Below are 13,344 nucleotides of genomic sequence, written 5' to 3'. Positions count from 1 at the left end.
TCTACATAGGGCAAGCTGAACAAACCCTACACCAAAGAATAAATGGACACAAAACTGATATCAGGAATCGCAAGACTGAAAACCTATAGGAAAACACTTCAACCTCCAATGGGTGACTTTAAAGTAGCTGTTTTATTGCAAAGGAACTTCAGGAACAGAATGGAAAGGGAAAGTGCTGAATTACAAGTTATCACACTTGGAACGAACACCCCCTCCCCCCAGACTTAACAGGGATGTTGGCTTCTTATCGCTTTACATACGCTAAACTTATTCTCACCAAGAAGGGATATAAATCCTCCGTATTTTAATGCACTTCTTTTTTGGACAAATATATTGGAATAGTATTTGAATTCCAATGCAATATATATAGGGACACATTTATATGACATAATACCTCTAAATAATATATTGGTATAGTATTTAGAACAGTACATAGTGATTTTAATGTAATGCAATTAAAATTGATATATATTGCCGTACATAACACTTCACCCACCCCAACTAAAGGGAAAAAATGCCATTTGTTAACTTCATGCTACAGAGGAGACAAATGCAGTGTCTCAGTTAACTTCACATAATTAGAAATACTTCTTTTACACATTTATCTCCTATTTTGACATATTTATTGCTTCACTGTTGTTCCCCTTAGTTAAATTAATTAACAGAGAGGAGAACTACTTAATTCCTACTTTTCCTCAGTCTTCTCTTGCAAGGGAAACAGTGCTTAACATGGCAAAACCAGAACACAGGATGAGGGAAAGTTATTGCAGCATAGGATCAGCACAAAGTACTACATCAACACTCAGCTTTTAAAAAATGAAACTAAGTCCTCAGGGCCAGATGAACTGCATCCAAGGATACTAAAAGAATTTGCAGATATAATTTCTTAGTCTCTGTCCATTATTTTTTAGAATTCTTGGAGAACAGGTGAGGTTCCAGAAGACTGGAGGGAAGTAAATGTTGCCCCCATCTTCAAGAAGGGGAAAAAGAAGGATTCAGGTAACTACCAACCCATCAGCTACCAACTTTTAGAACAAATCATCAGTCACTCCTTGAGCATTTAGAAAGGATGGCTGTGATTACTAGGAGCCAGCATGGGTTTCTCAATAACTAGTCATGTCAGACTAAACTGATTTTTTTTTTCAAAAAAGTTACTACCTTGCCGGATCAAGGGAATGCTGTAGACATAGTTTATCTTTATTTCAGTAAGGTTTTTGATAAGGTTCCACATATTCTTATTGACAAACTGGTAAAATGTGATCTGGATTCTATAACTGTTAGGTGGATCTGTAACTGGTTAACAGATTGCACCCAAGAGTGCTCGTGAATAGTTCCTTATCCTCTTGGAGAGGAGTGACAAGTAGAGTGCCTCAGAGATTTGTCCTGGAACCTGTTTTGTTCAACATCTATGTAAATTATCTGGATGAAGGAATAGAGCGAATGCTTATTAAATCTGTAGATGATACTAAATTGGGAGGCATAGCAAACACTGTAGAAGACTGAGGCAGGGGACAAAATCACCTTGACAGGCTGGAAAACTGGGCTGAAACAAATAAAAATAATTTTAACAGGAATAAACATAAAGTTCTGTGTTTAGATAGGAAAAATCAAATGCATAATTATAGGATGGGAGAAACTTGCCTTGGCAGTAGTATGTGCAAAAAGGATCTAGGGGTCTTAGTAGACTGCACACTGAACACAAGTCACCAATGTGATGCAGTAGCTAGATGCTATTTTGGACAGTAGCAACAGAAGTATAGTGTCTCAGATCACGCAAAGTGACAGTATAGCTTTATTGTGCTCTGATTAGACCTCACTTACAGTACTGAGTTCAGTTTTGGGCACCACAGTTTAAGAAGAACATAGACAAGCTATAATGTCCAGAGGAAGGCAACAAAGATGGTAAGGCGTCTGGAGACCATCCCATGAGGAAAGGTTGAAGAAGCTGGACATGTTTACCCTGGAGAAGAGATGACTGAGAGGGGATACGATCACCATCTTCAAGTACTTGAAGGGCTGTCATATAGACCAGTGGGCCCCAACCTTTTTGGCACCAGGGACCAGTTTTGTGGAAAACAATTTTTCCATGGACCGGGAGGAGACGATGGTTTCAGAATTATACAATTGTGCACTTTATTTCCTATTAGTTTGGTGTAGTGGTTAAGTGTGAAGACTCTTATTTGGGAGAACCGGGTTTGATTCCCCAGTCCTCCACTTGCAGCTGCTGGAATGGCCTTGGGTCAGCCATCGCTCTTGCAGAGTTGTCCTTGAAAGGGCAGCTTCTGGGAGAGCTCTCTCAGCCCTATCCACATCACAGGATGTCTGTTGTGGGAGAGGAAGATGAAGGAGATTGTGAGCCACTCTGAGATTTGGAGTGCAGGGCAGGATGTAAATCCAACGTGGTTATCTAATTATTATTACCACATTGTAATATATAATAATTATACAACTCATGGCCTGGTTGCTAACAGGTCACGGACTGGGGGTTGGGGATCCCTGATATAGAGGATGGCATGGAGTTATTTTCTGTTGCCCTAGAAGGTTGGACCAGAACCAATGTGTTGAAATTAAATCAAGAGTTTTTGACAAAACATTAGCAGTTAGAGCAATTTCTCAGTGGAACAGGCTTCCTCAGGAAGTGGTGGGCTGTCCTTTGGAGGTTTTTAAACAGAGGCTAGGTGGCTATCTGACAGCAATTCTGATTCTGTGAACTTATGCAGATCGAGAGAGAGAAGGTAGAAAGGGTTGCACTAGTGCTTCGTTCTCATAGTCCTTTCTTATCCACCAGGGGAAATGCTCTTCACCACTTCAGGGTCAGGCAGCAATTTTTTCTCCAGGCCAGTTTGGCCAGGAATCCTGGAAGTTCTTTGTCATCTTGTGAGCATGAAACAGGGGTCGCTGGGGATGTGGAGGAGAGGTATTTCTGAATTTCCTGCATTGTGCAGGGGGTTGGACTAGAGGACACTGGAGGTACCTTCCAACTGTATGATTCTGATTCTAAATCCTATCAACTGTATACTTAGCTTGTTATTCCTTTTTTTTTCTCTGCATATCTTAAAGTATCTTCATCATGTTACATGCTAGTTTGCTGTTCAGCCTCTGCCTTTATGTTTAAATGTGATATTCCATTTCTATGTATCTGTGGAAGTGTGTGTGCACAGAAAAGCTCATATCTAGGGGGGGGGGTGGTCTTAAAAGTGTCACTAGACTCTCTTTGGTTTATTGTATTATATAACATTAATGCTAGTATTTTTGCACATCTTTCTGACCACAACTAAGCATTACAGCCATGCAGATACTAGGTAAAATGTTGCACATGGTTTGATAAAACTTGTAAAATAGCAGAATCTCTGTGCCTCATGAGTCATGCTGCAAATTTGTTGCTTATACTGCACAAATGTTATTAATATGAACTTTTCAACTATTTTAGAAATATAGGAATCAGTGGTCAGTATTCAGAGAAGCTAGTGCACATATTCATAGAACTTCCATAATGGAACAATGAGTTAACTTTGCTTTGTGGTGACAGCCCTGCATGCTTTACTTAGTCTGCTCTAAGGGATCTCTGATTGAAAGATATGTGTTAGGGAGCAGGAGATTTAAAAAGGGAAGCTGGAAACACCTCCCACATTTAGTACTTATGATATTGGTCAATTCACACTAGAACACACAACAGAAATTCAGTTAGGGACCATAGAAAGGAATCAATGCAAGCTAATAATTTTTTCCAGGGAAGACACTTCTGTAATATAGTTGGGTAAAAACAACATAATAACGATAAAAATATTGGGGGAGGCAGTTCTGAGAAACTGGAGATATTAGTAAATATTTGGCTTAACCCACCCACATAAAAAATAATGTTTTTAATTATCTATAGAAAGCACTGAGTATTCACTATTAAGTATTAATTTTCTTACAAAGGGAACTACTCTAACAGTCAAATCTGTTGCGCTTAAATGTTGGACATCCAACATTCTGTAAATATTATTTAAAAACAAATAAACAAAACCAAATTGGCCATCTGTGAGAAAGTGAAGTACCAGGAAAAATAGTTCTGTTTCTCTCTGTCAAGCATTGTACCTGACAATATGAACTATTTTATAGTTCTAAAATATGAGGCTGGAGTATAGCCTGTTAATACAGAAAAACAAGGTTCCACTTTGTATAATCAAAATATAGACTAATCCATAAAGACTATGTAAAGCAACAGGAACTAGGATGAAAAAGGTCTTCTTGGTTTTACAATTTTGAAAATTAGAAGGATTGCAACATAAGGCAGATTTAACAACAGAGAATCATGGATCACCAACATTTCCCACAGCTACTATAAAGATTATAATAGCAAGTTGAAATGTGCCAATAGAGTACCGCTAGTGTAATTCAACAATATACAACACCAGTTCCTAATTCATATGACCATAAAGTTTCGATTGTTTGAAACAGATCAAAACTTTTTTAAATAGTTTGGTTGATATGCAGTACTATCCTAAGCAGTTCCACCCTTCTGAGTTTATGATTGTGCTGGCAATTTCCTGTCACCCAATGGGAAATTCTGAAAAATTCTAGCAAAGATGGGAAAATATAAAGTAACTCCAGGTCCTGCTAACTGGAACTGCAAGAATGCTAACTGGATCTATGTGATATCCAGTCAAAACGCACTCCTTAAGAAATGAAGCAATATATTAGTGTCTTAGATTTAAATGTCCCCATTCACTCATAACAACTCTATCAGTCTAAACGTTAGGATCTTTCAAAATTAGGCCTGAATTCTGGTAGCTTTTAATAATAGCATTTTTATTTTTTAAATTCATCACTTGAATACCTTCAGGCCTTTGAGTTACAAGATTTATTCAGAAAGGATGAAGAATTTGTATCTCTGGATTAATATATAAGCACTTCATGAGATTATTTACAACAAAACTGTACGTGCAAAAATCTAAAGGAAAATTGTGTTTTTATAAATATTTGCCCCTGAGAACAGTCTCTAGTCTTTGATTATTGCATTAATAGATTGTAAAACTTACTTAAGATGAATACATCCTTCAACCAGAGCTCCCTCCAAGCTGTGGAGTCTTGTGAGCAAAAATTCTACTTTGTAAGCTACTGGTATTAAAGATGTGAGTGAGTGATTTGGCTACTGCATAAATTAGTTTGCTCTGGGACCATCCTTCCTGAGTTAAGACAAAAATATGTAAGTCGAAGGCTAAAACACTGTGAGCTAACTCACACCAACTCAGCTTAGAGGGAACACTGCCCTCAACCAACATTATTTTTATACACATAGACACACTCCCTTCTATTACTTGAATATAATAAAAATACAGGTATTTGCTTGATGAGAAAAATACAAAACCAAGCCATTAAAAGAGAGCAGCACATTTGCTACCTCTAAAAATTTGTTATGCAAAAGCAAATTACTGATGCATTAAATGAAGGCTCAAGAAATATTATTCTTTCTTAAAAGGGTTAGAGATGAACATTTTTGAGAAAGCTCTAATCAAGTAACCCATCTGTTATTTATATTAAAATTAATTAGTAAACAGTGAATTTAATATTTTAAATGCCTCATTTTAATTGATAGCAGTCTTTCACACTTATTTAAAAAAAACCTCTTTGGCAAGCTGCCAGTGATGTAGCGCACACAGCTACTTGGAAGAATTCCATATCCTTGATGGACCAGGGCTTGAAGATGTTAGCTTTATGAGAATGCTTCTGATCCCTTACCTTAGGGGACATTAAGAAACAAGTTGTCAGGAAGGTCACTAAGACTTCTTAACCCAGAGATGTTCGCTTTAAAAAACCCCAAAACCTTCTATCAGCTACTAAAAAGAAAATCTCTCTCTGTTTTCATAGATAGATGCAAATTCAAACAAATGATAAGAATTTGTTGCGTTATCATATATACATCATTCGTTCCACTTTAACTTTCCAGGAAAACAAATATATCAGTCCTAAAACATGTCATACAAAGTTACAAAATGCAAATCTATTCAAACTTTTAAGTGACCTGTGTATTCTAACTACCTGACTTATTTTCAGGTAATTATAATTATATGTTAAATTGCTTTGTGAGGTGAAATTTTTATTCCAGAATAAATACTTCAACAATTCAGATTTATTTTGTAATTACCACATTATCCAAGTACAGACATAAAAGTCTAAAAATAAATCAAATGAAAATACCATAAAAATGGAATCCTTGCACTGTATGTGTAGTTTAGGATGATTTATCTATTTTATCTGCAAATAAAATATTCAAGAATTCCAAGGACTAATACTGGTCTTAATAACCACAACTGTTCTATCTTCTTTTACTTGTGAAATAAATGGCTTTCCGAAGCAAATTGGAATATTAACACAGCACTGTACGTGTCTAGTTTAATTTTTTTCCCTGAAAAATGCTACTGGTTGAGCTGGCATCGAGACAGAAGGCTGTAAATTCCTATCTTCCATCAGTACCATTGACCTCAGAGCAAACCCCACAACTGGCTACAGGCATTCAACATCCATCATTCCTTCTGAAACCTAATCTTTCAGGGAAGGGCAGCTGCTCTGGACAACAGTTAAGCAGCTTCCTAAGACATACCACCATTAAAACATACTGGAGAGGGGGAGTAAGGAACCTCAGTTTTATTTTCTGATCCAAATGCTGGTCTTTATGAATTCTTCTTTAAAATAATTAGATTAATCTTGGTATCTTTTGAATCTAGTGAGACAATTCAAACCTGCTTCCAGTAAAAAATGAGAAATTATTATTTGAAATGAAATATTTTAGAGCAGCCTTGAATAGACTGTAAATTGCATAGTTAACTACCGTTAAGTCTGTGGGACCATACATGGTGCATTCCAAATGCTGCAATCCCTTCGACACCATCACTGTATTAAGATAAAGGAGTATTTATGTACCCCCAGATCCAGTCATTTAGGAGAAATCTAAGAAACAACATATGTAACTGATAACAACAAAGGATGAATGGGACAAAGGAAATGTGAAAATCATTCAGTGATTACAGACACCAGTTGTCCAGCTTATCTCTAAAATTGTAAAATCACAAAACTGTCTTAGTTGGCATAAGAAGTTAGTATTTTGCTATCTATAAACCAATTTAAGCACATCACTTACTGAACTTTAAAATATGCTTCCAAAAGCATTAAAGGATACAGCCTGAATGATTGCCACATTTTTTGCTCTGTTTCATACAACGCATTTAATATATTATTTATGAAAAAATGTGTATCGAACAATTTAAACCATGTGAGATAAGTGTATGCTGGACTGCTTCTTAAAGGAGTCACACTTGGATTATTTGCAAAGCAAAAGGATATGCCAACTCCACACACACAAATTTAAAAGTCAGTCAGTCAGTCAATACTTTTATTGGCATTAAAAATTAAAAGCAGCTAACACTCTTGCTATGTTAATCAAGGGAAAATGCAAAACAAGAATAATAAAGCTGACTGTCTCCAAATAAAAAGAGAAATTCTTTTAATGAAAAAATGTCTCAAAAATCATTCAGATTTTTAATGAAAAAATCATTCAGATTTTTAATGAAAAAATGTCTCAAAAATCATTCAGATTTCGGAAGTGTCTAAAGAGAAACACTAAAGCATGCTACAGCGATTGCTATACCATTGTTATTAAATCATTCACATTTTAATTAACTGCCACAACTATTTGAGTATTCTTATTTACTTCTATGAGTCTCAAAGAACTTTATATATTAATGTGTATGTATCTTACAACATGTATATACATCTCAAATAACTGTCTAAATACATTATGGAACACTTGCATATACATGCAATTTTATAAGCTGCCCAGGTTGATTGTTTTAATTTTTCTCTTTTTGGATGTTTTCAAGGGAAAGCTGAACAGGCATCTGTTAGGGATATATTAGATATAAAATAACCTGCCCCAGGGCGGGGGTTAAACAGATGGCCCAAGGAGGACTCCTCTAATTCTATCATTCTGGATACACCCAATATCAATTTACATTTGTGACTTTTTAAACATATGACACAACTAGTAAACAAGAAAAAGTAAGCTATATATATATATATATATATATAATTTTTTCACTACGGTATTTACACATGGATATGGAATTTAGATTATTCTGAACAGAATTTACAACATTTTGCTTTTAATCAAAATTATCTGTGACATAGCAATTTGTGAATTTAATAAGAGATGCCAATGATCAGAAAGAGATGAGTGACCTTACTAGAGACACATTATGGTTCTGATAGATACATGTTCCACTAAATCGGTGCTGTAGACACAGAACCCCTATGAATTCACTACATCTTATCAAGCAAAGATTGTTGGGACAGAATTTACAGACAAATTAATCTCACACCATCTCCTTCTACATCATCAGATTTCCTCAGAGAGGTGTTCTACAAGAACTCTCAATGCAGTAGTTCACAGGAAGAAATAACTCATTCCCCTTTGCTTCCACTTGGCAAAGTACTGATAGCATATGAAGGAATAAGCACTGATTCTGCATATAGGCTGCAAGTTGTATTACTCTGAGCAACTATCTAAAACAAGGAATCAACAAATAAAATTTATCTCAAAAAATTACAACCTATGGGAAATCTAGAGTTTGTTTCCAATTTTAACAACCATTAAGTCTTACTAACAGCAAAATTAAAGAAAAAGGAGACCATAAATGGCACAAGTTGGTATAAATACATCACTAAACTTATTTCTCCCCCCTTTAAAAAAATAATAAAGTTTCTTTATATGTGTACAGCTTAATTATACCACATCATGAACATCCATGCAGAATAAGTTCTCATGCACCCAGTTACAGGTGTATTACTGTTTTCTTGTATATGTCTATTTACAACACAACAGAACTCAAGGAAATGTATTTAGAAGGGTTGCTGTCAAAACAGTAAAGTTATAACCACACACACTGAACTATTACATTTAGCCATTTTTCACCAATATCTATCTCTAGTCATTTTCACTGGATGCAAAACTAAGATCTTCAAGGCTATTGTCCCATTTCACACCCTACAGTCTGAAACTGTATTCCTAAATTAGTCCATTTATGCGCGGCCATGCACACACACAAATAGGCACACTGAAGTAGTACTTTTATTGTGACACACCATCTCCTGATTTATCTTTAGCAGCTTTTCAAAAATAGAGTTGCCTGTTAGCTTGATAAATCATGTTCACTTTGAAGGAAATTCAATATGCAAATACTTCAGCTGTTCCTAGTACAAATGGTCTGACTTGTCAGTTTGAAAAACTAAAAATCAACAAAGGAACACTTGACCTTATTGCCTAATGTCTATCAGGAATGCCAGGGTTAGTCAATTTTAAATCTGTGAAAATGACATTCAAAAGTGTATGGTGCTTCTTCAAATCGGATCCTGTAAGTATTGACTAGAACCAGGCATAACTTTGGACTCTCTACACTTAGAAAGGTAGATTAAATAACCAAATCAATCTATACCTATTCTTTTTAGAATAATCCTTTCAATTTATCTGTTAACCCCATGTTGCTGTTTCTAATCTAATGGAGAATACAGATGTCTTTGAAAAAGTCCCATATAAAGTTAGACATAAGACTAAAGAGAACATGCGACTAAAGAAATCTCACTTTTATCTTGAAGATCATCTTGCACATAGCATCCTTTCTTAGCCATGAAAACAGCAAAGCTGACAAAAGAGCCCATATATAATAAATAATAACTTTTTATTATTTCCAGTAATATTACTATAACCTATTTACAATAAGCCATAGGTAAACCTTTATGGTACTAAGCATTGTACAATAATGTCCTTCCTGCAAAGCATGAGAGAATTCTGTACAATGGAATTTGCTGTCTAAGAGTAGTTTATACAGGCCCCTAGTGGTTCAGGATTCACAGTAGCAGACAAAGGGGTGATCTCTACTTTTTCAGCTTGCGAACTTCTGATACCACCATTCTTTTAGCATAGAAACAAGGAGTGGTTTATAACATAATGATGGCTGGAACAGAGCAGCTGAGCTTCTGAATCCAACTCAAAGTTTTGGTCCAAAGTCTACACTGGAAGTAAAATATTGTATGGCCACCTTTCCCTATCCCATCATTGCTGGGATGTAATATCTGGGTTATATAATAATGAAATGTTAGAATACAAATAGTGACACAAATTATTAAAGAATATTTTGGTCAAAAGCAAAGTACATTTTAAAACATACGTAAATCTCTGAAATCTAGAAACTCCAATTTGTATTTAAACACCATTCCTCCTTGACATAACACATTCAAACCACACTGAATTCCTTCAGGCATCTTAAAACAGAAGTCTTAGCTAGCAGTGCAATTCTATGAAGAGTTATTCCAGTCTAAACTCACTGATTTTAATGGGCTTATACTGAAGTAGTTCTATACAGGATTGCACTGTAAAGCTCTCAAACGATGTGAACAAGTCATATATCATTCTGAATGGAAAGTACCTACATATATATACCTCCACAAGTGATAGCATTACTATTAGAAAGCCTACACAATTAAATGTGTCTCTTTGTAAAAGGCAGCTACAGGACCTAGTTCCTTGACAATGCAATATAAGGAATGATAACTGATGCTTACAGCAATTTACTTGGAAGGAATCTGACAACTGAACTTATCGCTTTGACCAGTCTATCAATTTTACATTTGAAAAATACAGCAGCAGTCCTGTACATCTCATGAGAATGACTATAAAAGAATTGTGATGGAATGGCCAGTGTCCTTCTGAAACAGCTACAAACAACGGATTATTTTCAGAGCAGACATCCTTTTAGGGGGTTGTTGTTTTAAGTAAACCTGTTGTAACAATATGCATTCCTTCCAAAACCACTAAAAAGTCTGAAAGCTATGTCCTAAATCCCATTTATACAAAAAAAGGGGAAAATTACAAATCGTAGGTCTTCTACAAAATGCCAAGGGAAATACACAATTTCTATTCATCTTTTTTGAAATTCATATTTAAGAAAAAGAAAACCCATTGGCATTTAAATATAAAACAAACTTAGTTATATCTACACAGAAAATGGGGTAAAAGCAATTGACAAGAGGACTACATCGCTTATTTCTCCACAATTTCCAGAGTGCGCAATTTTAAGCAACAACAACAAACAATCCCTCATACAACACAAAATTAAAGATTTTCAAAGCAAAATCACTTTCTTTTGAGGAACTCATAAATGCCTCAGATTAGATACTGAAACAGCATAGAATCTTCAGGCTGCACTCTGCTGGGGTGAACACTTATTCCATGTCAAAAGCATTCATTTCAGTTTTGTGTATTTACAGAGGAAAGTTGCTAATAAATGCAGTCCTGAACAGACTGTAAAACATGCAAAACCCTGAAATTATGCCTGTTGATGTCCATGCACTCTGCAGAAGTAATACAGAAAGAGTACTAGCAACAGCAGAATAGGAGAGTGGGGGACAGGTTTTGCAGTAATTATGACTTGTTAAGTCAGCTAGTCATTGGTGTCGGGGAGAAAGGACAAAATAAAACCTGTAACAAGTGTGAGAAAGCAACTTGGAAATCGATGGAAGCTGAAGGGAAAGAGGAGCACAGTTAGAACTGGGATCCAATAAGTTTACCATATAAAGGGCACTTTGAGAAGCCTGACAACCGGATAGGCTGGGGTGTTTCCCTTGGCTTCTTTTAACTACTCATTTAAAAGCAATACGTTGTCTTCCCCCAACAACATAGGATAAAGAAAGGGGGACCCTTATTTGTTCCAGTGTGATCAAAGAATTCTCTCTCTCCGAATACGCACCAGATAGTAGTTAGTGCCTTAGATAACTGTTCTTGTCTGCCACTACAATAATCATCACTCAGGACACATCCTAACGCAACCATTAAAAACAATACCTCCCCCCCCCCGCCCCGTTTTCTTTGGCATTACAGTAATCATGACCTATACACAGTATACACAACTGCCCTATCTTGGTGTGCACCCCAGAAACGCAGCCAACCACTTCCCCTCCCAAGCCTTCCAAATGCTCCTTACTACCAGTCCGGCTTAGAAGCTCCACCACCCCCCACCCCTCCCCTCCCCCCCCCCCCGGGTAGGAGGAAGGGCATCAACATGTCTAAAAGCGAAGAGGCAGTAACTGAGAAATGCACATGGCTGTCTCGCAAATGCATACACAGAGGGTGAGAAGGAAGGGAAGGGGGGGGGGCATCAGCAGAAGAGAATTACCTGGTCATGCTGGCTCCCCCAGTCCCAGCGGCAGCAGCAGCGCCGCCGCCGCCGCCGCCGCTACCACCACAGACACCGCCAACCAAGTCCGCCTTCCCGCCCGCCACTACCCACAGGCGCTTCTCCCTCTTCTTGCCGCTGCTGCTGCCGGCGCGGCCACCTTTCCCTCCCGCTCTTGCTCGTCTCTCGGGCGGCCAATTTAATCCAAAGCAGAGCGCCGGTCCAAGCCGAGAGCCCCCGGGTCGCTGCTGGCTGTGGCTGCTGAGGGGGGTGGGGGGATGTCGCTCTTCTCACGGACAGTCCAAAGCCGGAAAGTGGCTGGCGGCTTCTGAGGAGACAGTCCGAGGGGTCGAGAGCAGTCAGGGCGGTTGAGCAGCCGTCTGAACTCCCCTGGCAGCCGGGGTTCCCCTCCCGCTGCTGTTTCTCTTCCTCCTCTCTGCTCTTCTCCGCTCTCTTCTTCTTCTTCTTGCTGCTGCTCCTGCTCCCGGGCACTCTCTCTGCTTCCCCCTCCTCCTTCTCCTCCTCCTCTTACTCCCGCCTCCTTTTTCTCTCTCTTCTTCTCCCCCACCCCTTTGCCCCTCTTAATTTAGTCCATTCTTTAGCTACAAATAGAAACCGGATCCTCTCCACACACACACTCACACAAGTAAAACAGAGGTAGAGGGAACAAATGTCTCAAAGTGCCATGCACAACCTCTCGCTCCCAACCCAAGGGCAATTTAGGAATCTGGGGCGGCTTATCTGGACTGGGCTGTCGAAGAAAAAGAAATGTCAGATAACTAAAATACCAAGCAGGAGCCCCCTGCCCCAAATCCCCTTAGACTCCTCTTAGGAGAAAAGGTGACTGAGAGTGCTGGCGGGGAGAGAGAAAGTAAGAGAGATGCTCCCGCTGCTGTCTCTCGCGCGCTCCCTGGCTCTCAACAGGGTTTTGATTAAAAAAAAAAAAAAAACAGAAACATTTATTGTTGCTTTTGGTAAATCCTCTTATGCTACGCGGCTCACAAGAGTGACTTGCCCTGGAGCAGTGTTAAGAGAAGCTCGCTGCAGAGCCGGACGTTTAGGAGAGTGAGTGGGAAAGGTACGAGAAGAACGGGGCTGGGGGTTGTGCAAGGGAGAGCGGGAGAACCAGCGAGCC

At 38.1% G+C, this 13,344-nt stretch overlaps 1 protein-coding gene across 42 annotated transcripts in view; it reads right to left on the bottom strand.

Moving 5' to 3' along the window:
• PTPRD (protein tyrosine phosphatase receptor type D) overlaps positions 1–13,344 on the bottom strand; it is a 1,753,725-nt gene that overhangs the window by 701,245 nt on the left and 1,039,136 nt on the right. For 16 of the 42 annotated variants that reach the window (XM_060237317.1, XM_060237332.1, XM_060237322.1 and 13 more), the window contains exon 1: positions 12,210–12,678. The exons of 1 other annotated variant lie outside the window; for it this stretch is intronic. The gene's annotated coding sequence lies outside the window, so the exon portion shown is untranslated. Of the gene's footprint in view, positions 1–12,209; positions 12,680–13,344 lie in introns of those variants that run through there. 25 more of the 42 variants (XM_060237335.1, XM_060237337.1, XM_060237336.1 and 22 more) reach the window with 5 other exon arrangements.

This window comes from Heteronotia binoei, chromosome 4, assembly GCF_032191835.1.
Source record: "Heteronotia binoei isolate CCM8104 ecotype False Entrance Well chromosome 4, APGP_CSIRO_Hbin_v1, whole genome shotgun sequence".
In the NCBI taxonomy this organism is placed as follows: Eukaryota; Metazoa; Chordata; class Lepidosauria; order Squamata; family Gekkonidae; genus Heteronotia; species Heteronotia binoei.
The sequence above is the reverse complement of the archived record's forward strand: the minus strand, read 5'-3'. Positions and strand labels throughout refer to the sequence as shown.